Source organism: Muntiacus reevesi, chromosome 12 (genome assembly GCF_963930625.1).
Source record: "Muntiacus reevesi chromosome 12, mMunRee1.1, whole genome shotgun sequence".
In the NCBI taxonomy this organism is placed as follows: Eukaryota; Metazoa; Chordata; class Mammalia; order Artiodactyla; family Cervidae; genus Muntiacus; species Muntiacus reevesi.
Genome location: NC_089260.1, coordinates 9,407,925 through 9,435,330, shown reverse-complemented (window position 1 = coordinate 9,435,330; position 27,406 = coordinate 9,407,925).

Below are 27,406 nucleotides of genomic sequence, written 5' to 3'. Positions count from 1 at the left end.
TCTTTTAATTTCATGACTGCAGTCACTATCTGCAGTGATTTTGGAGCCCCAGAAAATAAAATATGTCACTGTTCCACTTTTTACCATCTATTTGCCATTAAGTGATGAGGCTGGATGTTATGATCTTAGTTTTTTGAATGTTGAGTTTTAAGCCAGTTTTCCCACTTTCCTCTTTCTTTCACCTTCATCAAGAGACTCTTTAGTTCCTCTTCACTTTCTGACATTAGGGTGGCATCATCTGCATATCTCAGATTATTGATATTTCTCCCAGAAATTTTGATTCCAGATTGAGTTTCTTCCAGCCTTGCATTTTGTAGGATGTAATCTGCATATAAGTTAAATAAACAGGGTGACAATATACAGCCGTGATGTACTCCTTTCAAAATTTTGAACCAGTCCATTGTTCCATGTCAAGTTCCTATTGGTTCTTCTTGACCTGCACACAGGTTTCTCAGATGATAGATAAGATGATCTAGTATTCCCATTGAAGAATTTTCCACAGTTTGTTTGAAAACGAACAGTCAAAGGCTTTAGTGCAATCAATGAAGCACAAGCAGATGTTTTTCTGGACATCTCTTGCTTTTTCTATGATTAAATGGACATTGCCAATTTGACCTCTGATTCCTCTGCCCTTTCTAAATCCAGCTTGTATGTCTGGAATTTCTCAGTTCATGTACTATTGAAGCCTAGCTTGAAGTATTTTGAGCATTACCTTGCTAGCATGTGAAACGAGTGCAGTTGTGAGGTAGTTTGAACATTCTTTGCATTGTTCTTCTTTGAGATTGGAATGAAAACTGACCTTTTCCAGTCCTGTGGCCACTACTGAGTTTTCCAAAATTGCTGGCATATTGACTGCGACACTTTAACAGCATTATCTTTTAGGATTTGAAATAGCTCAGTTGGAATTCCATCACCTCCACTAGCTTTGTTGGTAGTAATTCTTCCTAAGGCCCACTTGATTTCACACTCCAGGATGTCTGACTCTAGGTGAGTGATCCCAACATCGTGGTTATTCAGGTCATTAAGACCTTTGTGTATAGTTCTTTAGTGTATTCCTGCCATCTCTTCTTTATATCTTCTTCTGTTTGGTCCATACCATTTCTGTCCTTCATTGTGCCCATCTTTGCTTGAAATGTTCCCTTAATATCTCTAGTTTTCTTAAAGAGATCCAGTCATTCCCATTACATTGTTTTCCTCTATTTCTTTGCAGTGTTTTCTTAAGAAGACTTTCTTATCCCTTCTTGCTATTCTTTGGAATTCTGCTTTCAGTTGGGTATATCTTTCCTTTTCTCCTTTGCCTTTTGCTTCTTTTCTTTTCTCAGCTATTTGTAAGGCCTCCTTAGACAACCACTTTGCCATTTTGCATTTCTTTTTCTTCGGAATGGTTTTGATCAATACCTCCTGTACAGTGTTACAAACTTCCACCCATAGTTCTTCTGTCACTCTGTCTACCAGATCTAATTCCTTGCATCTATTTGTCACTTCCACTGTATAATCATCGGGGATTTGATTTAGGTCATACCTGAATGGCCTAGTAGTTTTCATTATTTTATTCAATTTAAGTCTGAGTTTTGCAATAAAGAACTGATGATCTGACCATAGTCAGCTCCAGGTCTTGTTTTTGCTGAGTATATATAGCTTCTCCAACTTTGGCTGCAAAAAATAAAAGCAGTCTGATTTCAGTATTGACCATCTGGTGATGTCCGTGTGTCGAGTCATCCCTTGTGTTGTTGGAAGAGGGTGTTTGCTATGACCAGTGCATTCTTTTGGCAAAGCTTTTTACCCTTTGCGTCATTGTTTACTACAAGGCCAAACTTGCCTGTTAGTTCAAGTATCTCTTGGCTTCCCACCTTTGCATTCAAGTCCACTATGATGAAAAGAACATCTTTCTGGTGTTAATTCTATAAGGTCTTGTAGGTCTTCATAGAACCAGTCAACTTCAGTGTCTTCAGCATTAGTGGTTGGAGCATGGACTTGGATTACTGTGATATTGAACGGTTTGCCTTAGAAACAAGCTGGAATCATTCTTTTGGGTAGATATTATACTCATCTGAATTAAATTCTCCCACTCCCTTCCATTTTAGTTCACTCATTCCTAAAATATCAACATTCACTCTTGCTGTCTCCTGTTGGACCATTTCCAATTCCTCTGGATTCATGGACCTAGCATTCCAGGTTCCTATGCAATGTTATTCTTAATAACATCAGATTTTACTTTCACCACCAGACACATCCACAGCTGGGAGCTGTTTCTGCCTTGGCTTAGCCTGTTCATTCCTTCTCGAGTTATTTCTCTGTTCTTCTCCGGTAGCATATTGGACATCTACTGACTTGGGGGGGGGGGTGTTCATCTTTCAGGGTCATATCTTTTTGGCTCTTCATACTATTCAAGGGGTTCTCAAGGCAAGAATGCTGCAGTGGTTTGCCATTCCCTTCTCCAGGGGACCACATGTTGGCAGGGGCTCTCCACCATGATCTGTCCAACTTCAGTGGTCCTACATGGCATGGCTCATAGTTTCATTAAGTTACACAAAGCTGTGATCCATGTGATCATTTTGGTTATTTTTCTTGATTGTGGTTTTCATTCTGTATGCCCTCTGAGGTTATAATTATTCTGATTATTCTGTGTGGAGTTGGCCAGCTAATTATTAACTAGTTATTTGCCTAGTTAATAATTAGGCAAATTATAATGGAAGAAGAGGGACTAGTAGTGAGGCTCCTGCAGTAGTTAGGATAAGTACAAGTAGGAGCTGATGGTGACTCGACTAAGACCGTAGTGGTTGAAGGGGCATAGGTGGTACCTAGATGCAGTGGAGATGATGAGAGGAGGCATTCAGAAAGCATCTTGGTGATAGCGCACCCACAAGACATCGTAAATGGAAGCAACCATCAAGAAAGGGCTACAGCTGGAAATCAGCTCTGATCTTAATCCACCTGAAATGGGCATCCAGGTCCCAGATTTGGGGAGAACTCTTTCTTGATCAGCAGGCATCTTCAGTCCTCTAGTTTCTGACTGGGAGTTTTGCCGTGTGGACTCTCTTTAGTGAGAGATCATCGTTCAGAATCTATTAGAGTGACGTCTATGAGCTGTCAAGACTGTTTACTCCCCTGCCATCAGGGGATCTGTGTATTCATAGAATACTGAAGGGCATTTGCTCATGTTGAGTGGATGGGAATTTGATAGGTAGATATGTCCCCAAGCAGAGGGAACAGGTGGAACAGAATGTTAGGTCAGGAAAGCACAGTGAGAATACAGGGCAAGTATAGAAATAAAGGCTGGAAAGAGTGCTTTTATAAAAGCTATTGAATCCTTGTGTGCTTTTATTCTTAATAGAGAATCTGCAAAGGATTTCAGAAAGGCAGAGAGAACCATGAATTGTTGAAAGGAACCCGGCAATCACAGATTCCACCTGCCTAACATTGCAAACTCTCCTATATCCCTTCTAAAGAAATCAGCCCAGCATCAGTGTGCATTACTGATGGCTAAGCCTACAGATTTCAACATATCAGCCCCCAGTCTTTGCAGGAGTCTTTTGCTGAGGATAAAGCAACACATAGTTTGGAATGCTTACTGTGTGCTAATAAGTTCTCTGGAGGAATCATATATGATGAAGACCAGTCACGTGATCTCAATTCATTCATACCTATAATCTCAAACTTATCCAGCATAAAAATGTAATTCCCTGCCATACCAAATTAGATTCTCTATTCTACCTTCTCCACAAGCTTTGATATGGGAGTGCCCCCTGACCAAATCTTCAGGCTCTTCAAATTGAACACCATATTGCACAGATGAGCAGAGAGACGCAGATCTTACATTCTACAAAGTGAGTGTCCAGAAAAGAAGCAACCTAAGAGCTCTTTGCCTGAATTTTCTGAACATTGAGTGCCTTTTTTAGCAAGTGTATTCGTTAAAATACTGGTTTAGTTATTTAGCAGAGAATAGCAAAACACACACACACACATACACACACAAAACAAATTAAACTTTATTTCTCTAATGTAAGAACCTGAGCTGGTAAATAGTCAGGTTCCCATACCTGAAGATCTATACAGTCGCTTTGTCATTCGGTAGTGCTGGCCTTATTTACACGGGCAGGGATGGCTCATCACGGCCCTGTCTCCAGTCCAACCGGTGAGAAGGAGGAAGAGAGAAATGGAAAGCAACCAGAAATACCACACCTCGCTTCCATTCACTTCTCATTGACCAGAAATTAACCCAAGAGCACTCTCAGTCGGAAGGCGGCTGGGCAACTATGTGTCTGCTAATATTCTGAGGAGGTGGTCCTGAAAGGCACCAGAGGAGAATGGATCTTGGAGGCCAGCAGGAACCTCCGCATCATGAGAATCTGCGACCTGCCTCTGGGATGCTTGAATATTATTAACATTATGTTGACCACAAACTAGGCAACCTATCAAAGAACTATTTCACTCAAGTTTGGTTCTCAAATTTTAAGTTATACATGGATCGTCCTCAGAATTGTTAAAAATAAACATTTTAAGCTCCAATTCTAGAAGGATGGGGATCTAAATTTTTAAAGGCCACCACATGTGATTCTTACGTAGTTTTCGCAATATGAAATGGGTGACCACTACTATGAGCTGCCTCATATACAATTTTGGGATGGTTTATAAGTCTTTTATAATTAAATCTACCACTTGTAGCACCTAAATTTGAACTTGGGTTTAGACCAACTTTATAACCAGGTGTGGATGACCTAAACTGAAAGAACTTACATTTCCTTATCACTGTTGAGATTATATTAATCAAACTTTCTTACCCCAGATCCAGAATTCCTTGAATATAGCGAGATGATTTCATTTTAAAAACATGAGTAATTTACAGTCATGATGTTGCAATAAACATAGTAATAATAGACTATAATTTTATATGATTTTACAACACTGATATGGGTCTTATCCCATTCGATCTTCTCAACAAAAACTTTACAGAGAAAGTATTTGAGAGGCAGAATTACCATAGTCTTAGGCCCCAACCCCTGATCTTCTTCCTCTCAGTCCCGATGTTCTTTCCTTTATGCTGAGGTGCATCTCTGCTTTCCATCCTAAATTGAGATCGAAATAGAAACAGCTCAAAATAGAACAGGAGCAGTGAGCAGAATAAAAAGTAGACAGATGCATTATAGAAAGCATAAGATAACAATATAGATGGACCTCAAAAACATTATGCTAAATGAAAGAAGCCAGGCAAGAAAGACCTCATATTGTATGATTCCATTTATATGAAATGTCTGGAAAAGGCAAACCTATAGAGACAGAAATAGATTAGTGGTTGCCTAGGGCAGAGAGTAGGAATAGAGATTAACTATAAACAGTCATGAGGGATCTTACTGGTGAGAATACATTCTAAAACTGGATTATGGTGCTGGTTACACAATTCAGTAAATTTACTAATAATCACAGAACTATAACCATAAATGCATAAATTTTGTGGCATGTGAATTATAACTAGTCTGTTTTTAAAGAACATGAAGTGTTAACATTAGCTATTGGTTTCATTTTTGACTCTGCAACTTAAAACTTGGATTAAGTTGAGAAAGTAATACAATATCCCTAAGACCTTGGATTCCTATCTCTTAAATGGTGATAAAAATAATGTTTGTTTCATATGGCATCTAACTTCTTAGCATATTGGAAGAGCCAAATAATGCTAAACTTCATCAGCATTCAGGTTAAAAGCTTAAAAATCACACAAAAACAAATTATAATTATTCACAACTAATACATTTGACTAGGAATAAAATTGTCAATAGAAGATCATTAAATGACACTTAAAATCACTAAAGACCATATGTGAGGGTTCACGATGTGATTGAGTGTGACTTCAAGTTTAGTGCTCTACCCTTTATCTCATATCTACATACATATATATGAGTTTGTACATTCCATACATAGACATATTTATCTCCCAAGTTATACTCCGTATTTGTTCCATATACAAATACACACACATGCACACACAGACATTCCATTCAAATTCAACACAGATTCGATCCCAGAGACTATGATCATTTGAGTGTGACGTTGAAGCAGTCAATGAAATATATGCTGTCTCATGAGACTTTCTGGTTCTTAAATTCTGCAAAGCAACAATAAGTTTGGAGGACGTCTGTCCAGGTGTGCTGGCACCAGATTTGTGAGTACCACCTAACATTCCCCTTTACTTCAGGCCTGAAATATACAAACTGATCTCCTGTGAAAATAGACATCTGAAGAACTGACTTCTGTTTTGCCTTAAGATTAAGGTTTAATCATGAAGTAATGGCACATGCTAGACTGCGTGTCTGAGTGACACCCTTTGGAGTTCACTCCAGAGCATTATAGCAACAACAATCACCAAGATGACAGCTCTGATTACTAAACACTATTTCCATTAGGCCAATGCAAATATGCCAGGCCTCCCCTTTCCCTAGAATTGCTTTCTGACAAAAGATGATTTAAATTATTTTAAGATGCTCATTTTGTCATCTTCTTCCTTCCTCATGTGATTCTTCAGCATTTAGCTTTAACACATTAAGTTCCTATGATAAAGCCTTTTAATGTCAACTTGTCAAAAACTAATTACATTTTCTTTTAGGTAGAAAACATGCGATGGCTGATTTTTCTGAAAATTATTATTTAAGTCAACATCACTTTTGTACCCAGCATTCTGGAAGTCTGCTGTGTGCATGCTCAACCTTCTTCAGTCCCAGGATGGACCCGCAGAGCAGATAATGCAGGACTTTCCTGGGGAAATACTGCACTCGCCCCCTGGGTTGCAGGTGTTTGCTGCACTGTTTGGTGTATCTTTAGTAGATTGGCACACCAGTTTCTTGGTATAATTTAATGTTAAATAACAATCCTATGACCATATCAGGAAATAAGATACATGTAAAATGTCACCTTTGAAAAAAAAAAAAACAATGATAGTTATGACATGCAATTTGCATCAACCTCCTCCGAGATAATCAAAGAAAGATAACAGAGTACACTCGCAATAAATGGGCTAGCAAGGAGGGAAAAAAAGCAGAGTCTTTCTATTTCCATGGTTCCATATTTCCTTGGCACATTGCAGCCAGTCTTTTTCTGAGTCCACTGAACAAGCATTTGTCATAAGCTTTATTGTACCATGAAGTTATGATTAATATTATAGCTCAAGTACAGCAGGTTGAAAGACCACATTCATTTTCAAAGTCACGTCGCATTGATTAGAATTCACTGCAGGTTATTCAAATAACGATCCTCTCTTTCCCCAGGAGAATCTCTGTCTGATTTTTCTTTATCCTCATTAAAGATCCCAGGTGCAGACAAAGCTTTACGTATTTCTAATTTGCATTATTCTTGGGAAGGAGGTAATTCACATGCCTTCAGTATATAGCACTTGTTTTTGTAGTTTGCTCTTTCCTATCATCTATTTAAATAAATCAAGAAATTTAGCCTTTATAAACCCTCAGACAATAGAAAATGCCAAATTTTATTATCTTTAGTAATGAATCCATGGATCCCAAACCCTCCATGATAATTCAGATACAGTGAGGCATTTTTATTCTGTTCTTGGCTGTACTTGGCTTTAAAAGACAAAGGTATTTTTGTTCTTTCCTAAGGAAAAAGATTTATTTTAGGAGTAAAGAGCAACACAGAGCATTTTCCGCCTCACCAGAACTGAAAATTAAAGGTTCATCATACAATAAATGTAGTACTCATAATCATCAACAAAACTTGAAATGTTATTTGGCTAATTAGATAAATTTCCATGCCAGGACTGATCAATTATTGCCTGTGTTGAGATAATTTATTAGCTACTCTTCCCAATTTAGCGTTTTCATAGAATCACATATGGATTTCATTGGCATAAGGTGTGGGCCTCAAAATTATGACAAAGAGTTCTGCCTTGGACTATTTTTACCTTTAGTTTTTGTGTAATGAGTTTAGCCTGAAGCAGGCTGACAGCATTGTTGACATTTCATTGAGTTTGCATTTCTCCAGAGAGGAGAAATTTTACCTAATTAAATAATGTTAGAGTGTCTTAGAAACTACAAAGGCAACACGACACCACACAACAGTCACAACTCATTTGTTAAGACCACTGGTATACTTCTGAGATCTTTAGAAAAATTGAAGTCTGTATAACAGATCTTTAAACTGACTCAGAGGCTTAAGCTGATGTAGCTGACACAATTGGAAAGGTAGGAGAAGAACAACTGGGAAAGAATTTTCATAAAAACTATCATTTTTTCAGAGTGGAGGTGAGGAGTGAATATGATTGTTTCCATGGTGGAACTGCAGCTTAATAGTTTTGAAAGGGGTGTATGGGTGTGCGTGTGTTTCACATTGAAACGTGTGTGTTATTTGCAGAATGGAATTCCATCTTTTAAGGCAATAAATCAACATTAACCATATATTTAGGTATTAATTAAAATTCATCTCTGGACTCTTCATTCATTTCTCAGGGACAATATGATTTTCTGTGATCTGTGAACATGCTCTTGGTAAGCTTTTGTATGTATAGCTAATATAGAGGAAAAGTAAACATTTTATTGGCATTCATTTTCATTTGTTTCTGCTAGAGGGATATGTAATGAGGCCCAGAATCTCACTAACCCTGACTAAAATGAAATGGAGTATGCACTTGAAAAAAAAAAAAAGTCTTTCAGTTCAATAAGGTGCTATTTAACATAGAGTGAGATTTTAATGAAAAATAACTGGAAGTTTTACTCAGTTAAGTCTTTTCCATTGAACTTGACAGAGCAATACTGTAGGTTCAATATAAATATGAGTCAGTGACAGAACCCAAAGGTAAGACAGAAATGTTACCATGTCCACTTCGAGAAATATGCAAAGTCATTCTGATTGGTGGTGCTAGTGGTAAAGAACCCGCCTGCCAAAGCAGGAGCTGTAAGAGACACTGGTTCAGTCTCTGGGTTGGGAAGATCCCCTGGAGGAGGGCACAGCAACACGCTCCAGTATTCTTGCCTAGGGAATCCCATGGGGCTGAGAAGCCTGGTGGACTATACTCCATAGGGTCACAAAGAGTCTGACATGACCGAAGCGACTTAGCATTCATATAAGATTATAATATAGCTGTTGATATTCTGGAGCCGCGTTAAAAATGATGATAAAGCAATGTGTGGACCTACTCTCCAATAAGTAAAATATTTAAAAGAGCAAGCATTTCATAATTAAGTGAACACCTACTCTGTGTGTACATGTGTGGTACATGTACATATGCCCACATGTTCACATCTGGGCTTTGTGTGTGTGTGTGCATGTATGTGTCCAATCTGAATATCTCAGAGAGGAAGGCATGGAGAACCCACTGAGATTTATTTCTCCTTTAAGCCTCAGGGAACCTTTGAAATTGCATTGACATTAATTAAGCCCACCCCAGGATCATGGGCTCGGTGGGTTTGGTGGACCTTTGTTTTAAAAAGCAAGCTTTCTTTGCCAGAGGAGTTTTTCCCAAGCTCTCATTTTATTGTGGTTTTGCAGCAGGGGATCTTGTTTCAAGGGATATGATCAAAGCAAAGGATATTTCTTCTGGGACATATTTTACATAGATTAAATCTCATTATGCAACATACTCTTTAGTCTATATTCTTTTTTATAAGCTCCTATTGTAAGAACGAATTTAACATAGAAAAGTGTGCATTTATTACATCAGATATATTAAACTCTGATGCATGTAAGGTGCAGTAGAGTCAAACACTTTGTTTTTCTTATCAACAGTGAATTTCAGCTTACAGAATTCTAGTGTAGTCTTAAAGGAAGTTGCATTATGTATATGACTGTGAACTTAAGTTTTCTACAGCCTTTGCGTAACTTCATTTTTAAATTTTTTGTGTGTGTGTGAGTAACTTCATTTTTAAATATTAAACAATTCCTTTAAGGGACATGTTGCTATCTTTTGGGTTTTCTTCCTTGTTTTTAAACTATTTCCTCCCTACCTTTTCATTTTAAAGGTAGACAAGTTACTTTGGTTATATTAAGAAGTATACCATATTAGTGATCATAGGAAGTTATGTTTTCTCACTGAACACTAGAATGTGGAAATATGAAATAGTGCCCAAAATATCTTACACTAGAGAATAAACATTGAAAATAGGCATTGGTTAAATCCTTACAGCTAATTCAAGCTTGCACCAAAATTACAGTTTGAAAGAACGATCATCCAATAGCAAACTCTTTCATGTCAAATATTATTGCCCTAAGTTTAATATCTTAAGAGTCTAAAAAAGACAATGAGAATACCAAATCTACTTTTCTACAGCCTCACAATTGGGGAAAATGTCACAAAATACAATGTGAGATTCAGTAGCCCCTGCCCAGAATGCTGATATTTAGACAAAATAAAAATTTAGCTTTTCAATTACCTCTTGTGAAAACTACAATATGTTTTACTTTAGACAGCTCACACACATTTCAGAATATGTTAAAAATGCATGTTGGGTATACGAGTGAAAAGAATGATGTATTTTTAGTAGTTTTGTTGTTATTTGATTGCCAAAGTAAATTATATATTTTCAAATCCAATTTCATGTCTACATTTCTGTGATTTCATCAGCCCTGCAATTAGAACACCAAGAGTAAGCTGAGGAATTGATTTTTCAGTTGGACAAAAGGATATGATGCCCAGTCAAGTTTCAGGTTAAACTGTCCTGCTTGTTTTAGTAATTTTCTTCTCCATTCGGGCCCTGTTTCCTTCCGTGAATGCAAGTCCTTTCCTGTTTTAGTTCTCAGACTCTCTGCTGTGCATTTAGTGAAGAACAGTTTATAAGGCTATTTTCAGCTGTTCTGCAGTGTCTGAGGATGTCCTCTCACATCCCGCATGGACCCTGGGTACTTAACTGATGCTGGTGAGAGAATCGTCTACAGAACCAAGATGGCGGTCAGTTAAACGGTTAATCCCCATATAGACCTCTTTTTTCCCTGATCAATGAAAGTCAAAATCCTTTTGCAAGTAGTTAACCCTTCTTTAGAACTAGAAACACAATTAAACCAGAAGGAGTCTGTTATGATTAGAGATGAGAGGCTGGGGCCAGGGAAGCCATCACAAAGAAACTGAGTTCATATCAGGTTTTCGCACAAAATGAAGTTTTGCTTTTCTGATCATATTGTGTAAAACGCATTTCCTGTTACTTTTGAAAAATGAAACTATGTGTAGAACCATTCAAAAAGTATGTTCATGCAATATGTCTTCACAAACACGTATTCTGTGTTTTGCGGATTTCTGACACTGGGCATTCCACTGAGTCCTCAGAATCTTCCTCATCCCTCCCCGTGGTTTAACGTCTTCATGGTGGCCTTAATAGTCTTTGGATCCTTGTTTAGTTTACTTGTGAATAAATATTGCTCTTAACAACTTCCCCATAGCTTGACAATGCATGCACTACCTACTTTAGATAATAATTTTTTTTTAAACCTATAGCATTTATTGGGTTCTAATTCTTTATGGCTATAATAATTTCAGTTGAATTTCCACTATCTAATTAGATTTTATAGCTTTTATAGGATAGCAGAGAAGATATTTTTTTTCTCTTGATGTAAGTTAATCTTAGCTAACTTTAAATAAAATGAATATAATTATCAAATTTGTGAAAATGTTTAGAAGAAAAGACACATTGAATGTGCCTTTGTCTATTTCATTCCCTTTTTCAAAGCCACTCATTTAGCTATTCTCCCCTAGATAGCTCTGTTGAATAGCTATTTCAATATTTATATCTTACTATCTACTTGTGCATTAATCAAAGTAATGGTGCAAGTAAAGATAATCTGAGCAAAAACAAAATTAGCAGCACGTGAATTTTGGCCAAATATAAAGACTGCCACATTTGCTATTAACCTGTCGAAGGTACAACTAGTGACACCAGCCTGAACTGCAGCATGGAATAACGTTCTATCTACTGACAACCATGTTCCCTTCTATAGCCCTGAGAGCTTAGGATCTCTGTATGTTATTTTCAAAATGAACGACCGAGACACACGCTGATCAAGTGTTCACTTTATATTGCAGCAGACAATGAGATCTTCCATCAGTGCTTTCTAGGACCCAGAGATGACGTAGCTGCCATGCAGGCAGTCTGGACCTCAGCCTGGCAGGCTCCATCAGCATTCCAGGCATTCTTCTGCAAAACACCATTGAGAAAGTAGTTACACATGGGAATCTCTAATTTTTCTATAAAAATGTATTTGTAAACCCCACATCTAGCAGCATTTGTTTAATAATCAGGAGGGAGAAGAAATGCATATATGTGTGTATATGTGTATAGTCTAATCTAAGGTAATTTGTAAAATACAGTACTGCAAGAAATGTGTCTCTTGCAATGCATCCAGACTTAAGAGGACAACAGTTTTCTCTGTTTATGTGAGGGGTCCTATTTTAATTTAAAGATAATCTTGTCTAGGCCATTAGGAGGAAAACAGATAGAGGAGAGAGTCTGGGTCAAGTAGCACGAAAACTAGGTTTAACCTGACAGCCAGCTGGGCAACATCGAGCAATCTCTGATGGAAAAACAAACTCAGGTCACCATACCAGACACCCCATGAGGTTTCTTTCAGCTGTAAAACTGTGCCTTCTTCATATCTGCAGCCATGCTTAAGGAACTTTCAGTCAGATATCTTCCTGCCTTTAATAAGCTGAACCATTTTCTTATTTTACCAATTAGGTTGTAGAGTCTCCTTGGCTAGATCTTACTTCAGATAAGGCCTCTTGAAACTTGGTTCCAACCTTCAGACCTGAGACCATAGAAGGCCTCATAAGAGGAACCAGTCTTCGAGAGAAGCGTTTGGGCCTTCACTCTTTAAAGTGTTCCCCATATTTAGCTCATTCACCTTCATGACTACCCTATGATTTATGTGCTGTGAATAGTCCCATTCTGAAGATGAGGAACCTGAGAGCCCAGGATTTCCTCTTCTGCAAATATGTCAAACTGGAAGCTGGCATGAACTCAGACTGGCTTTAAAAAGTGTGTTCACCTTTAGAATCGACCTTCACTGATGGTAATTACTTGGTAGTCTGAACACGGTAAGATTTTATTAAAATAAATATATATATACTTACGGTTGATTCACCTTATTGTATGGCAGAAGCCAATACAATATTGTAAAACAATTATCCTCCCATTAAAAATAAATTAGAAAAAAAATTTTTTTTTAATCTCGTTGCCCCTTTCCCCAAGGAAGAGAGTTATGTACATATCCCGGAGGCCTGGGCTTGAACCTCTTCAGCCACAGGCGCAGGGCCGGCCTGAGGGCAAAAGCCAGGAGCCAGTTGCAGGCTGTGCAACTTGGACTTGGGGGCGCTCGCAAGGGCCTCCGCCAGGCCTTCCCAGGCGGCACTGGGGGTTAAGAACCTGCCTGCCAGTGCAGGGGACAGAAGAGACACGGGTTTGATCCCTGGGTCGGGAAGATCCCCTGGAGGAGGGCATGGCAACCCACTCCAGTATTTTTGCCTGGAGAACCCCATGGACAGAGGAGCCTGGCGGGCTACAGTCAGACACAGCTGAAGCAACTTAGCGCAGCACGACAGGGCCTCTGACAAGAAGCAGCCGATTCCTGGTTACTGATTGTGATGAGCCCAGCATCAGAGTCACAACTATTCTGTTCAAGTATTGCACAGCTTTTATTTAGCAGCTCAATATCTGAGTGTTGCATGATCATTTGTTTAGTTTATTGGTTTCGGTTTTGCAGTAATAAAGGTGAATAAGTATTCAGTAAAAAAATGCCATGCTAGAATTCCAAAACTCTCATTTCAGTGTAGTGTATGTTTTCTTTCAACAATATGAACCTACTACGTGCAGACACGTAGCAGGCAGTAGTGGACAAGGTACCACATGGACCCTGTACTCCCAGAGCTCACACAAAACCACAGTAATAAGAATGATGCTTTACTATCAGGGGCCAAGATGGTATGAACATTGCTATATTACTGATTGCTATGTTCTCTTCTGAAAAGGTGTATTTCATTTTAATGACAGAAAATCCTTTGGAGCAAATGTCACAATGTGAAAGTCATATTGGTTTTTAAATATGCACGACTTTGCTGAGTGAATGAAGCAGTGAACTGGAACAGGACTCAGGGATCAGTGATCATTTGCAGCCCTCTCAGAAGTCACTCCATCACCATATTCAGAGGCAGCTAGGCAGGCATTTTCTTTTCTCATTTAACCATTGCTGCTTTGGAGGATACAAGCATACTTAGAGGAAAGTGAGGCTCAGAGAAGTTGAGTTGCCCAGGGTCCCCCAGCTGGTAACTCAGAGAGCTAGGATTCTAATCCAGGTTCTTTGACAGGCAATTTAGGTTTTTTTTTTTTCTATATCACAGTTGTTTTTGATTATTCCATCTTCCTTTCCGTAAAAGTTACAAGTGCTTCTTTCCACCTGGTTTCTGGGTATGATAACCAAAAGAAACTTCTCAATCATATTTTTTAACTGTTAAAGATGTTATCCATGTTATTTGTAGAAATATTTTAAAATACAAGTTAAAATGAAAGAAACCACTCATGACATAGCTAAAAAATGAACTCTGTTAACATTTTGTTATATATCTTTCCAGTCCACCCTTTATTTTATATAACTACATGTGGATGTACCAATGTTCAGTGTTTTTTTCTTTTGTTTTATTTAAAGGCATTTTAAATTATCCTACTATGAACACAAGTTACTTTTTTACAAGAAAAAATATTCTAAACAATAATTCTAAACCTTGAAATATCTTCAAAATTACTGAAGAAACTATATCTCACATAACCATTTAAACACCAAATACCTTATATACAGTTTGGTCACTTGTGAGTGTTTGTGTGCATGTGTATGTATGATATGTGATATGTTTTAATCAATCAACAGTATATTGTAAATGTCTTTCAATTTATAATGCCTTTCCATTTACAAAATGTCTTTCCATCATTAAATGGTATTATATGTTATTTTAAATTATTTAAGGATATTCAGCTGTACTAATACACCATAATATATTAGCTGATTGCTCACTTCAGATATTTAGGATGCTTCCAACATTTTTACTGTCATTAAGGCTTATAGGGTCTAGATGGACAGTGTATATAACTCTTTGCATGCATTCATAATTATTTCCTGAGGTTAAACTCCCAAAAGTAGAATTTCAGAGTGAAAACATATGTAAAACTCTCAAAATTGAAAAGTGCATAGACTCTAAAGATGGTTACCTTTAGAAAAATTGCATCATTGTACATCTCACCAGTGGTATATGTATATACATGATTCATTTTCCCTCACACATATTAACGTTAATATGTGTGTTAATATTAAAACTAATAATTATTAATAATTAATATTATTGTTACTAATATTAATAATATTAGTAATAAATAATGTTAATATTAATAATATTAAATATTATCATTTATGTGAATCTTTGCCAATGATAGGCAAAAGAGCTGTTTTAAATCAGCATTCATTGATTGATAAGGAAATTACAATCTTTATTGCATTTATTGATTATGTGTATTCATCTTTTGTTAATTTTCTTATGTGTATAGAATTCTCCTTTCTTAAAACTTTTTCCAAAGAAATTTTTTATTTAAAAATTTTCCATGTTGCACATTTTATATCAGCTCAATAGTCAAACTCAAATTAGTCAGCAGCTCAGCTCTATATGAAAAGTAACAGCTGAAGATAGGATTTAAGGACAGTGTAGACAATGGAAGACAACTCCTTTTAAAACGGACATACCTTTGTAGATGTTGGATTCTTCTTTGGGTCTAATACAGACTATAGACAAATTCAAATATGCGATGAGATGAATTCAAATATGCCATCTTCATGGAGACAATTTGAGCAAAATAAACTACAATGAATTGGAGTTTATTATATATAGATTATTACCTAGATAGTCCTAGGTAGAAGATATAGATTATTACACTTACCTACTTTTCTCATGAACAGTTAAATATACAGTACATACCAAACACTTCCCAGGCTAGGAGTCTAAAATGAATTATTATAACATCTAAGACTTCTTTGGACACCAAGTACTATGACACTGAAGTTTGTGACATAATGGAATAAAGAAAACTGTTAAAGCAAATCTCAACATACTACTTTAGTCTTCAACAGAACCAAGTCTGAGTAGTTCATGGAAAGATCCGTGTCAACTCAATGGTAATATGTGTGACAAGGTTTTTGAATAAAATGTGCACTTCATAAATACAAGAAATTACATTTATATTGCATAAATTGGATAATGCGGTTGGAACTATTTATTATTTTTTTAGCTTTCATAGTTTAACAAACAGGAGTGTCATTTACTCCTTGAAATTAAAACACACATACAGTAGCTCCCCACACTGCCTTTGATGGAGAATCTGGCCTTCTAGTTCATTTAACATGAAATAACAGATTTGTGTTGATGGTGCTTTTGTTCTTGATAGTGAGAGAACTTGTTACTGAAAAATTAGCTACTCACCCTCAAGCAATCACTAACATTCCAGTTCCTGAATAGAAAAGGGGAGAAGCGAGCAGATGGAAGCAAACAAAAATTGTATTAATAATACATAACAAAGTGCTGCTACAAATGATATTTCAGCAGAAGAAAACAATAGGAAAACTGCAGTTTTCATTGGATCTTAATGTATTTATCAGTCTCTAATGCTTCCATCTTCAGGCAGTTCTCTTTTATTGACACGGCAACACAAATTGCAGAAGTAAATTGAATCACAGACTCAGAATGTAAAAATCGATGAGAAATAATTTTGTAGCACTAAAGTGAATAGTGTAATGCTAGGTATTCATTTAATTAACCATGAGCTTTTCCACATAATGCACAATCATTGCCAGCTTTTCAGCTCATAGTTGTTCCAGGAATAATGGGTTTGGGATTCATCTTTAGAAAAACTGCATTAATATTTGAAAGCGTTTAAATCCATTAGTGGGTCATCTGAACACTGCAGGTCACTTTTACATTGCTAATTGAAACAATAGTAATGGGTTATAATCTACTGTCTAATAATGCCTGGAGTGTTTTACCGCTTTTATATCTGCAGATTCCAGGAAATATGTAAATTTGTTGCTGAACTGTTATAAAAATATGGAAATTTAAGCTGCAGACATCAAAGTATTTTTTCTTACAAAAAAAAAAGCACACAGCATTAATAAACTGAAGAGTTACACTACATTCTGGTGTCAGGATAAATTCCTCACTCTAGACCTTCCCTTCATCTCTCCTCTCCGCTCTGGGCGCAGCATCTGGCACTTACATTTTCCACGTTGTCATTAGGAGAAAGTGAATATCATTAAACCAGTGAGTAAACAATCATGTCCTTGTTTCCATATGCAAGCTATACATTGATTCAGCCTGGCGGATGCTGGCTGCTTCTTTATTTGCCCTACGTGAATTTATGCAAGCATTTTATTTTTCATGGGGACTTTCAATATATATTAACATTTTCTTGGATGGGGTCAGGACATGTGGCAGCAACTCTAGCATATGAAATGAGAATATGACTTCAGTGTGAAAATATACATGCGTGTAAATATATACATACGTATAAAAGGAAATAAGCGAGAGAGAAAAAGTTGTGTTTTGAAACCTCCTTGTAAATTGAATGCCATAAAAATTGAAACTTACCCAGTATTTTCTCTTTTAATTAAACATACATCTCATGAGCTTACCTATGTCTTTCTATGTTTAATTGCAGATTGTGCAGAAAATCCAGGAAGATGCATCTCATTATAATAAATAAAATGCTTTGACATAGGTAGAAATTTTGTATGTGTGCAGACAACTTATATAAATGAAATATGTTTTTTAGAATTTTTATACCAAGACTTAAAGGAAAACAAGAATCTAAATCCATTCACTCTCTATCATTGTCAACATGATCACATTAGTAATATCAGGGAAAGGAGAAGATATAAAAAACATCATGGATGACACTGAATTTGATGCTATATCAAGAAAAGCAATGTTTTAGTTTCTGGTTTTCATTATCTTAGTAAATATATTTACATTTGAAGAAGATGCTATGATTCAGGATTAAAATTCTAATTTCATCTATAGAGCCCTGGTGAGAGAGCTTCCAAACAATGTAACATGAATTGCTTATACAGACTAGTAAAGCCCATGTATTAACTGTAGTGTATGCAGAAGTAAAAAGAAAATGCAAAAAAAAAAAAAAATTTTTTAATGACTTTAGTGAGAGTTGTGGGTAAGAAAGGGGCCAAACATCCCTTGCTCCTGAAATAGAAAGACAAAGTTGTTTGAGATGTACATAAGTTTCAGAAAGGAATCTTGACCTTGTAGCGTCCTCTCTTAAATAGTCCCACCATGCTTCCTGTCTTTCTAGATGCGCTATCAAGCTCCCTTTGAAGTCAGTAAGTATCACTGTATTTGAGTCAGCAGTACAGGACATGGAGAAAGATGAAACAATGACCCCAGAAACCAAACTGTTTATCAAAGAAGGACAAATGCTGTTAGCCCATAGTGCAATAAATAGCATTTTCCAAGATGTTTTTCACTTTCTATCAGTTAAGGGAATTGACAGAAGGATCATGACTTGATGTGCCAAATGAGAACCCTGTGATGATTAAATGGGATGGCAAATTGGGCTTCGTGTACCCAGTTACAATGCTCATGAGTTTTATTGTGCCTACAACATGGACAGGTAACTAAAGGTTAAGAGAAAATCCCACAATAATGTCACATATTTAGTCAATCAGGAAATCCTATGTGAAGTTCAGAAATCCCTCTCCATCCCCTGGGAGTCTCTACCATTTCGTCTTTCTTGTTTAGCTGTGTTCTGATGATATTAAGTATGTAGAAACCCAAGAAACCAAATTCTTGCCTTTCTCCTTTAGACAAATCTTGGTACATTTTCAGCCACAGCTATAAGTGCTTACATCGCTGAACTTAACACGAGTGAATCCCATCGCTTCTCACTTGCCATTTCCTATCTTACTGTAATGATAATTCTGTTTTAATTTGGGGATGGTGGGGGCTTTGGAATTCTATTTGCTACCAGAGTCGGGTACTTACCAGTCTTGAGTGATGATTTGCTCCAACTTGTCATCGAGAACATGCCATTTTTCCTTTAATTTAGTCACCTTTCCTTTTTAACTAAACCATTGGTACCCATTTGAAGATGTAAAGGAAGCTCTTTAATGTAAGGGCTCTTCCAGTTCTAGGTTGCTGATCATTTCCTTTTAGTGCATTGAAGGAACATTCATTTGGGAAGCCCGATTCCCATAACTTAAGACATCCATCAATGACGTGCCATTCATTGGTTCACTGGCTGTTAGCAAAGGAAATGCCTGACCTTACTGCCATTAGCCAGGGAAGCAAATCTCTCCCTCTTGGTTTGTTCTCTTTGCTTTGTCAACCAGTGTCTTAGTTGAACACCCTTTTTTCTGAGCTAATCAGTTAGGCAATGTGTTTTCCTGTCCAAAAATGTTCTGATGGTGGTTCTATTTGATATGACGAGGCCAGCATTTTGGCTGAAATGTGAAATCCCTTCTTTTGCCATTTCATTTGAGTTTACTTCTTCATTTATTTATTTTTAATTTGTTCACTTAATTTGCTGTTTCATTTCTTCATTCAGTTGTTCAGTAAAGAGTATTTATTATTTCCCACTTTAAAAAAAGACAGGAACTTACTGTATTCAGGTGCTTATTTATTCTTTATTAAAGTCATCCAAGTTTTTAGTATGAGAATGAATATATAGCTGAAGACATAAATATATATATATATTCACAGTCCATAAAAATCTCAATTTCATGAATAAGAGAGTAAGCTGCATGCATCAGTAAGTTGATCTTATTTTCTGTAATTTTTGAGTTTCTAAACTGGTATTCTTATCACGATTCTAATGGCTCATTCTTTTTACACAGAAGCTCAGAGAGTTCTTTGGAGTTTCTAGTAGGAAGGATGGGGACTACTTGACTGAGGGACAGTTCCTTCAGCCACCAGACAAAGCTCTGTCTTCATCAGCAGTTTGTGGCTTTGGGAGGTATGGTCCTTTCCATCCCCTATTCCCCTTGTGGTGGTTTTAGTTGCTAAGTCATGTCTGACTCTTGCAACCCCATGGACTGTAGCCTGGCTCCTCTGTCCATGGAATTCTCCAGGCAAGAATACTTGAGGGGGTTGCCATTTCCTTCTCCAGGGGATCTTCCCAACCCCGGGATCAAACCTGGGTCTCCAACTGAGCTACCAGGGCCTATTCCCCTTGAGTCACCTTTAAATAGTAAAATGCCAACTAATATTATCAGATGAAATATTTGCTTTTGTGGAAGGACACAATTATCCCTCTCCTGAAGAAAAAAAATGGAAACAACACAAATACATCTCACTAATCATTCTTAGTATGATTATCACTTGACCATTACAAATAATAGCTAACATTCAATACGCATAAAATAATTTGCCAGACGCTGTTCCAGATACTCATGTGGACCATATTTTTATCAACTCATCTTCAATTAACATCTCTAACATTGGAATATGTCTGACAACCTCTAGGAAGTCATAACTTATTTAGTTATTATAAGTCATATTTTATGAAAGTATTATCTCATTCAATAATCACAACAATTCTGTGAGTTAAGCACTATATCTATTTTATAAATGCAATTGAGATACAAATGCAATTAAATAGCTTGCTCAAGTTTAGCAGTTATTAGGTTATAAAACCAGGCAGTGGATTTGAGGTCTTGTGCCCTTAACCTCAATATTTTATTGCCTCTCAAAGAATGACATTTTTTAGCTTGCTCTTTTATTTTCCTTGAATAGTATTGGATGCATTTTGTCATCCAGATTTAAAAAAATACGCCCTTATATCTCTTACACTATTCCAGGTTAAGATGAAAGTTAATGGAAGCCACAAAACTTCTGACTTTGATATCTGCAATAGAAACACTACATGCTGGTTTTCTTAGTGTGTTTATTTCTTGTCTTTAAGATCTGAAATTCTGAAGTCTAGCATCAGTGTTGATTTAGTGACATGATACAATCTACTGTCATTACATACTGATTTCACAAATTAGACTCATGTTGTGAGTTTGAATCACAGAACTGAGAGACAACAGGGATGAAGAGAGATACAACTGTGGAAGTAACTGAAGTCTTAAGGTTTCTCTCTCTAGAACATTTAGTTTACTTATTTAACCTCAAAATATTTTTATGTCCTTTTTTTTTTCTGGATTTAAATCAGAGAAGATATCAGACGTGATATCTTTATGGGTAGGGAAAGAGAGATGAAAATAAAACTTGCTTCAAAACATAATAATAAAAAATAAATAAACATGTTTAATATTGTCACTTTCACTATCAAAAATCAAAATATCCATATAAATGGAATCAACAGATGTAATTCTACTAACTCAGCCTCATGTACAAAGGTATCATTATTTCTCTTTATTAAAATCACAGCAAGTTTACCATAATTACTTAGAACACTAACACGACAGTCTCCAGTATACAGGATAGCTTTGTCTAATAATGCAGCTAACATTAATGAGCTGGGGTGAATGTTCTCACTAATTTGACTGTTTATATAGAGACCACTTGAGATGCATACACTAAGAAGTACTCTCTGAGCAGAGAGAGACTCGGGTTACATAATGAGGGCAAAAACAAGTTCAAAACGTCATATTTGTTGATTATGAACGATAAGTTGTATCACGTTCATATATGTCTGTATATAGAGTTCAAATGGTATGGATGGATGGATAAAACCTCATTTCAAGGGAAAAAAAACTATCATCTTATTTGAACACAATTGGGAGATGAGGGAAAAATTTGGGCCCTCTGAACTACTGAATTTCCTAAAGAATCACTCTTGCTAAACTTAAACTTGTTCCTTTACTAATAACAATTGCAAAAGGAAAAAATCATGCCTAAGCTGAAAAATATCACTGATGTCAAATAACTCATTTAAAATTACACTTGCTATTTTTAATTCATGGCACAGAAATACAACTCCATCAGCAAGAAGGCACTGGGCATTTTTTTTTTTCCCCATGCACTTACCTCTTTGCCCAATGTAATCATTCATAAGTATTTGTGGAAGGATGCAGGGAGAAGAGAACAAGAAATAAGTGAATCATTCTATATCATTCAGGTGAATAATTTACTTGTTCTGTTTAAATAAACCACACTGAGGAATATCAATTATTTAAGGTTAGTTGTGTACATCTCAGTATGTTATAACCTTGTGTAGCAAATTCTTGGCCCTGTTGCCTCAGTGGTTTCGAAGATTTTAATGCCCTACTTAGAGTCAGAAGTTTTTTCACTTTAGGATCTAGATTCATAGGCCATTTGGTCTCAACCACAACCTGACGATTAGTTTATACCTAGATCAAGCACCTCTTCATCAACCAGTAAGAGTTTAATCACTTGTTTTATTTTATGTATATTTTGTAGTGCCTTTCCTATTCGATAGTACATTTTCATGATAGACTCAAAATCACATTTTGAATTTCATTCAAGTGAAATAAAATTTCATTCATAGGAAAAGACATTATTTCCTATGTGCCTAACATTATTAGGGCTGTGAATAAATAGCAGTAAATAAACAACTATTACCTTCAAGAAATTTGCCATTTTACTGAGAGGTAGATGAGAAATTCATCTAAAAGTATGATTAATCTTCTGCATCTGAGGTTCTTGCTCAACAAAAATACAGTTAAAACCATAGCAAGTTGTGATTTGATGGACTAATTGGCATTCTAAGTCACTGCAGTCATGTCCGACTCTGCGACCCCATGGACTGTAGCCCACCAGAGTCCTCTGTCCATAGGATTTTCCAGGCAAGAGTACTGGAGTAGTTTGCCATGCCTTCCTCCAGGACCAACTGGCAATGAATTATAATAAACAAAATAGGAAGTTTGTAGAAGGGTACTGTTATAAAAGCCTCAGAATAAGCTCCATGGTGAAGAACTTCAGTGTTTCCTGACTGATACTCTGAACCCACACAGGGGTGTTGCCAGGCAGGGTAGAGAAAAACAGAAGCATTCCTTATCTAGGGATATAGCTTCCCAGATGGCGCTAGTGGTAAAGAACCCACCTACCAATGCAGGAGACATGAGTTTGATTCCTGAGTCAGGAAGATCCTCTGGAAGGGGGCATGGCAATCCACTCCAGAATTCTTGAATGGAGAATCTCAGGGATGGAGGAGCCTGGGCTAGAGTCTATATGATTGCCAAGAGTCAGACACGACTGAAGCAACTTAGCAGCAGCAGCAAACTCCTAGAGGCAAGAAGAACCAAGAAGTAACTGGAGAATAGGAAGGGACTGTGGCTCATGTTAAGAAGGGTGGCTGGATCAAGATAGATCTTTAATGGCTTAGAATTTATTCATTTAAAAAGTATTCACTTGAGTACCTACTATCCGAGACACTGAGCTAGGAATGACAGATGTAACTCTTAAATAAACCAAACACTGTCCTCTAATTGCACGGAAATTGCCATCTTTCCAGGACAGAAGAGAAGAAAAAAGTATAGTATTTGGCTAACATGAGGCTAAAAATGTAACATGAAAATCACTGGAGGTGCACCTAACTCTAGTTGTTGGATTAGGAAAGGTTTTTGGTTAAAAACCTAAAACCAGAAGGATGGGGTGGGGCGGGGGATTCACCAAGCAGAAAGAAGGTCAGAGAGGGGAGGTCAGGTCTCCAGCTTAATACAAAGGTTCAGAAACAGTGAGATGAGGGCTGGTTGATTCACAAACTGCAATTGTTTTCAACACGGTGGAGTAATTGGTGATGAAGTTAGAGCAATAAACAGCCATCAGATCACAATAGGCCTCAAAGGCCTTGCTGGGAAATTTGAATTTATACCCTGAGGGCAGAAGGGAGTCATTAAAAATGTTTACACTAAGTGGTCAGGTAATCAGTTGAGAGGAGCAAAAGTGGACACAGTGACACAGGAAGCCACAGGCCCTGAACCACAGTTAAATCAGCAACATGTGACGTGTTGAGCGCTTGGCTGTGGGGACTGCAGGAGAAACGACCCTGCATGCTTGTGTAAAGAAAATGGGGCTTTTTCTGTAGGCGATGGGGAAGGCTCCAAGTCAGTTAAGGGCTTTTGATGGAATAATCAACAAAATAGAACCAGTATTGCAAGAATATCAGACTTGAGGTGGTTGAAGGATGGTTTTGGGGGTACAGGTAAGAAAATCAGGTAGGAGAGACAAGTAATAGGTCAGTTTTGGAGGAAGGGCAGAGCTAAACATGAAGATTTTGGAATAGCCCACATTTAAAACATAAGAAGATAATCTACTAAATTAAACTGAAACATAGCTGACTGTTGAAAGGTGCATCAGGAAAGTGCAGAATCCAGCGTATCTAGGGAGGAAAGATTGCTCTGTAGTGGCGGATGTCTCAGAGAAGCCAGCATCTCTGCTGTCACCCAACACATAGTGTTTATCATGTGGCAGCCACTAGGGCTCGTGTTGTAAGGGGAGAGGCTGACAGGTTCAATCAACCATCCCCAACATCCCCATCATGTTACATCCCCAACTGCAAGAGAGCATACAGTTCACCCTGTAGATAAAACTATGCACAAGGTAAGAGCAATTTGAATTTGTTGAGCACTTTGTGCTACGGAGCTTACATATCTTGTTTCATTTTAGTCCCCACAGCTCTTCCTAACTTTTAAAGAAAGGAAAACTTAGAGAACTGCAAACATTCTAGATGGTTCAAATGTAGGTGTAGTGGGAATGAGTATGATCCATTGGTTTGTTAAAGAAGGAACACTTGGTTGGCAGAAGGTCAGTCAGATAGATGAAATAATATGTGAGAAGGTGTGAGGGCAAAGATCAATTACAGGTGGGTCCTCCTGGGATTTTTAGGCTGGGTCATATACAAAGGTGGAATATATGTATAAACTGAGATCAGAGAGATGAGCAAGGATGTATGTGTTTTACTAAGTAGGAACTTTGAGTTTCAGACTATAGATGATAGGAAACAACGGCTAACAGATTTTAGGTTTTTGCCTATGAAAAATTAATTCAGCAGCCCTACGGATAACAGAAGAAAAGGGAGCATGAAGACAAGTGATTCAGTGGAGTCTTCCTCTGAGAGATGGTAAAACCTGATATAAAGCCAAAGAAATAGGAAGAGAAAGGAAGGAGCAGATTCAAGTGATGCCATGAAGTGGAATATTCAGAACGTGATGACAACGCAACATCAGAGCTGAGGGGGTAGATGGTTCTAGCTTCCTGATTTGGGCTGGGGAGTGCCTGGCAGGGCCACTGTCTGAGAGGGGTCTTTCCTACCCTGCCCACACCCCACAAAACTGCCTCGTGAGCAGAACTGCAGGAGAAATAAATCCAAAAAGCACCACAATAGATAAAGAGAGAATGTTGCCATATTCCAGATGGGGGAGGAAAAATTCTATAGAATTGTATGAAAGCAATTTGGATTTCAGAATTTTTCACCATCGGTGAAAAAAGAAAAAAGTAGAAAATGTAAGCCCTCCAAATCATCAAGAAGGTGTGTAGAAAGAGTAGAGAATTAAAACCATTGAAAACCATGAAGAAACATTTCGAATATTTTTTCAACTCCTTAGGTCACCTAGATGTCAAGAAGTTTCCAAGTTGAAATACGCTTAGATTTCACTAAGCAAGATTTCCTCTGGGGGGCCATATTTGGGTGGACGTAAAAGGCCATGCCCAGGGCTCATCCCCTGGTCATTGCTCTGACACTGATGATAGGTTGCTAATGTCACCCTCTGCCACAGGGATGGTGAGGTGCTCTCCTTGGCCTTTGTGACACAGTGATGTTATGAGAAGGAAGTGTAGCTCACCTCTACTTGAAGTTTCAGGATTATTTTCTAAGATATCCAGCAATATACCTTCTGCTTTTTTTTTTTCCTAGGAAGAAAAGAGCTGTCAGTTTCCAGGCCCCCGTAGCATCGCTGCACTTCAGGAGACTCAGCACATGACCAATTGCACGGTGGATGCACACATCTAAAGTGTTAGACTTTCTCCATGTTGGAAGAATTACCTTGACAGACTGTGTCTGTCGGACTGTCTGACAAACTGCAGGGACAGAAGCAGAGACACATAAGGTTCAGAGATTTGATTTGAACCATCACCCTTTGAAACACAAAGCAATGGATGTTTGGAGCAAGCTGGACCACACGAACTGCCAACCCTGTGATCTCTTGGGAAATGTATCCCTGTAGAGCAGCGCCCCCCCGCCACCCCCGTCCCCTTTGGTAACAGTTCTGAACAAGGATCAACTTCAGCTGTGCAACATGCTGGCCAAGATTTCAGAAACTCTGGAACCAATTTATTCCATCTGGAAATTAGTTTCAGCTTTTATTGCTGCAGAGCTGAGTCCAAACCAGACCCAATTTCCAAAAGGAGGTCTCTGCTCCTTTACTGTCAGAATTTTCTCTTTCTAAAATGCACTCACTTAAAAGATTTAAAATGATAATCAACATCAAAGATCTGTGCCTTTTGTATAGCAACTGCATTTTCCCACATAGTGTCTCTCCTAGGTTATTTTTTCAAGAACATGAGGAAATTTTATCGTTGGTTACTATAAAAGGGAGGGCTTGAAGAATTTAAACTGTTCCCTGGTAAATGTGTGTTTTAGCTAGCTTTTCTCTTATGCCAGGTAGTGAGTCAGATGCTTTCCTAAAACAGCAGCTAAATGGACTGCTTAATCCTTTTGAGAAAAAGAAGGAACAAAATTCTAACAGTAAAGTTTAAATAAAAACATAGGCCCTAAAATCCTTTTTAACAAACATTAAAAATATGCAACATTGAACATTTCAAATAATCTATACATAAGATTTCTTTGTTCCAGTCCATCTGCTACTGATTAAACATTTTATATTTCCATTGTGATTAATTGTGCTATTTATATACTTGAAAATGATTTGTTTGGAAAGGTATGGTCTAGGGTAAGTCTTTCATTTCTGAGAATGACAGCCCTTCAAAAAGTAGAGCAGCAATGTGCACTCAGGAAATCCACCATCTGCTTTCTTACACTCACATTACAAGTTACAAACCTAGAGCAAAACAGAATTGAGAGAGAACAGAGTATAAATAATGCTAATGGCATTCATTTGAGATGTTCAAAAAGGTATCCACTTTTCATTAAGCCAAAATGCTCTTAGTCCCCAAAGAAAATTGTCACGACTTTTTCACCATCTACAATCAGCCTTATACTGACAAATGGCCAAAAACTTTCAACCAAGTCTAGGAGGCACTCTTAATTTATTTTAATCTAAGCTGAGTTTCTCAGGTGTTAAAACAGACCAAGATGGTGTACATGAGGCCTAGGTATGGCTTTCATCCCATAAAGAGAACTGGATTAGGGTTATAGTCAACAAAATTGAGGAGGAAGAAAATGCTGTGGAAAGTGTGCAATAAACCATTTTCCAAAGTAAGTGTTTGTTGGTGCCAACAGACAGTAAGGACCCAGTG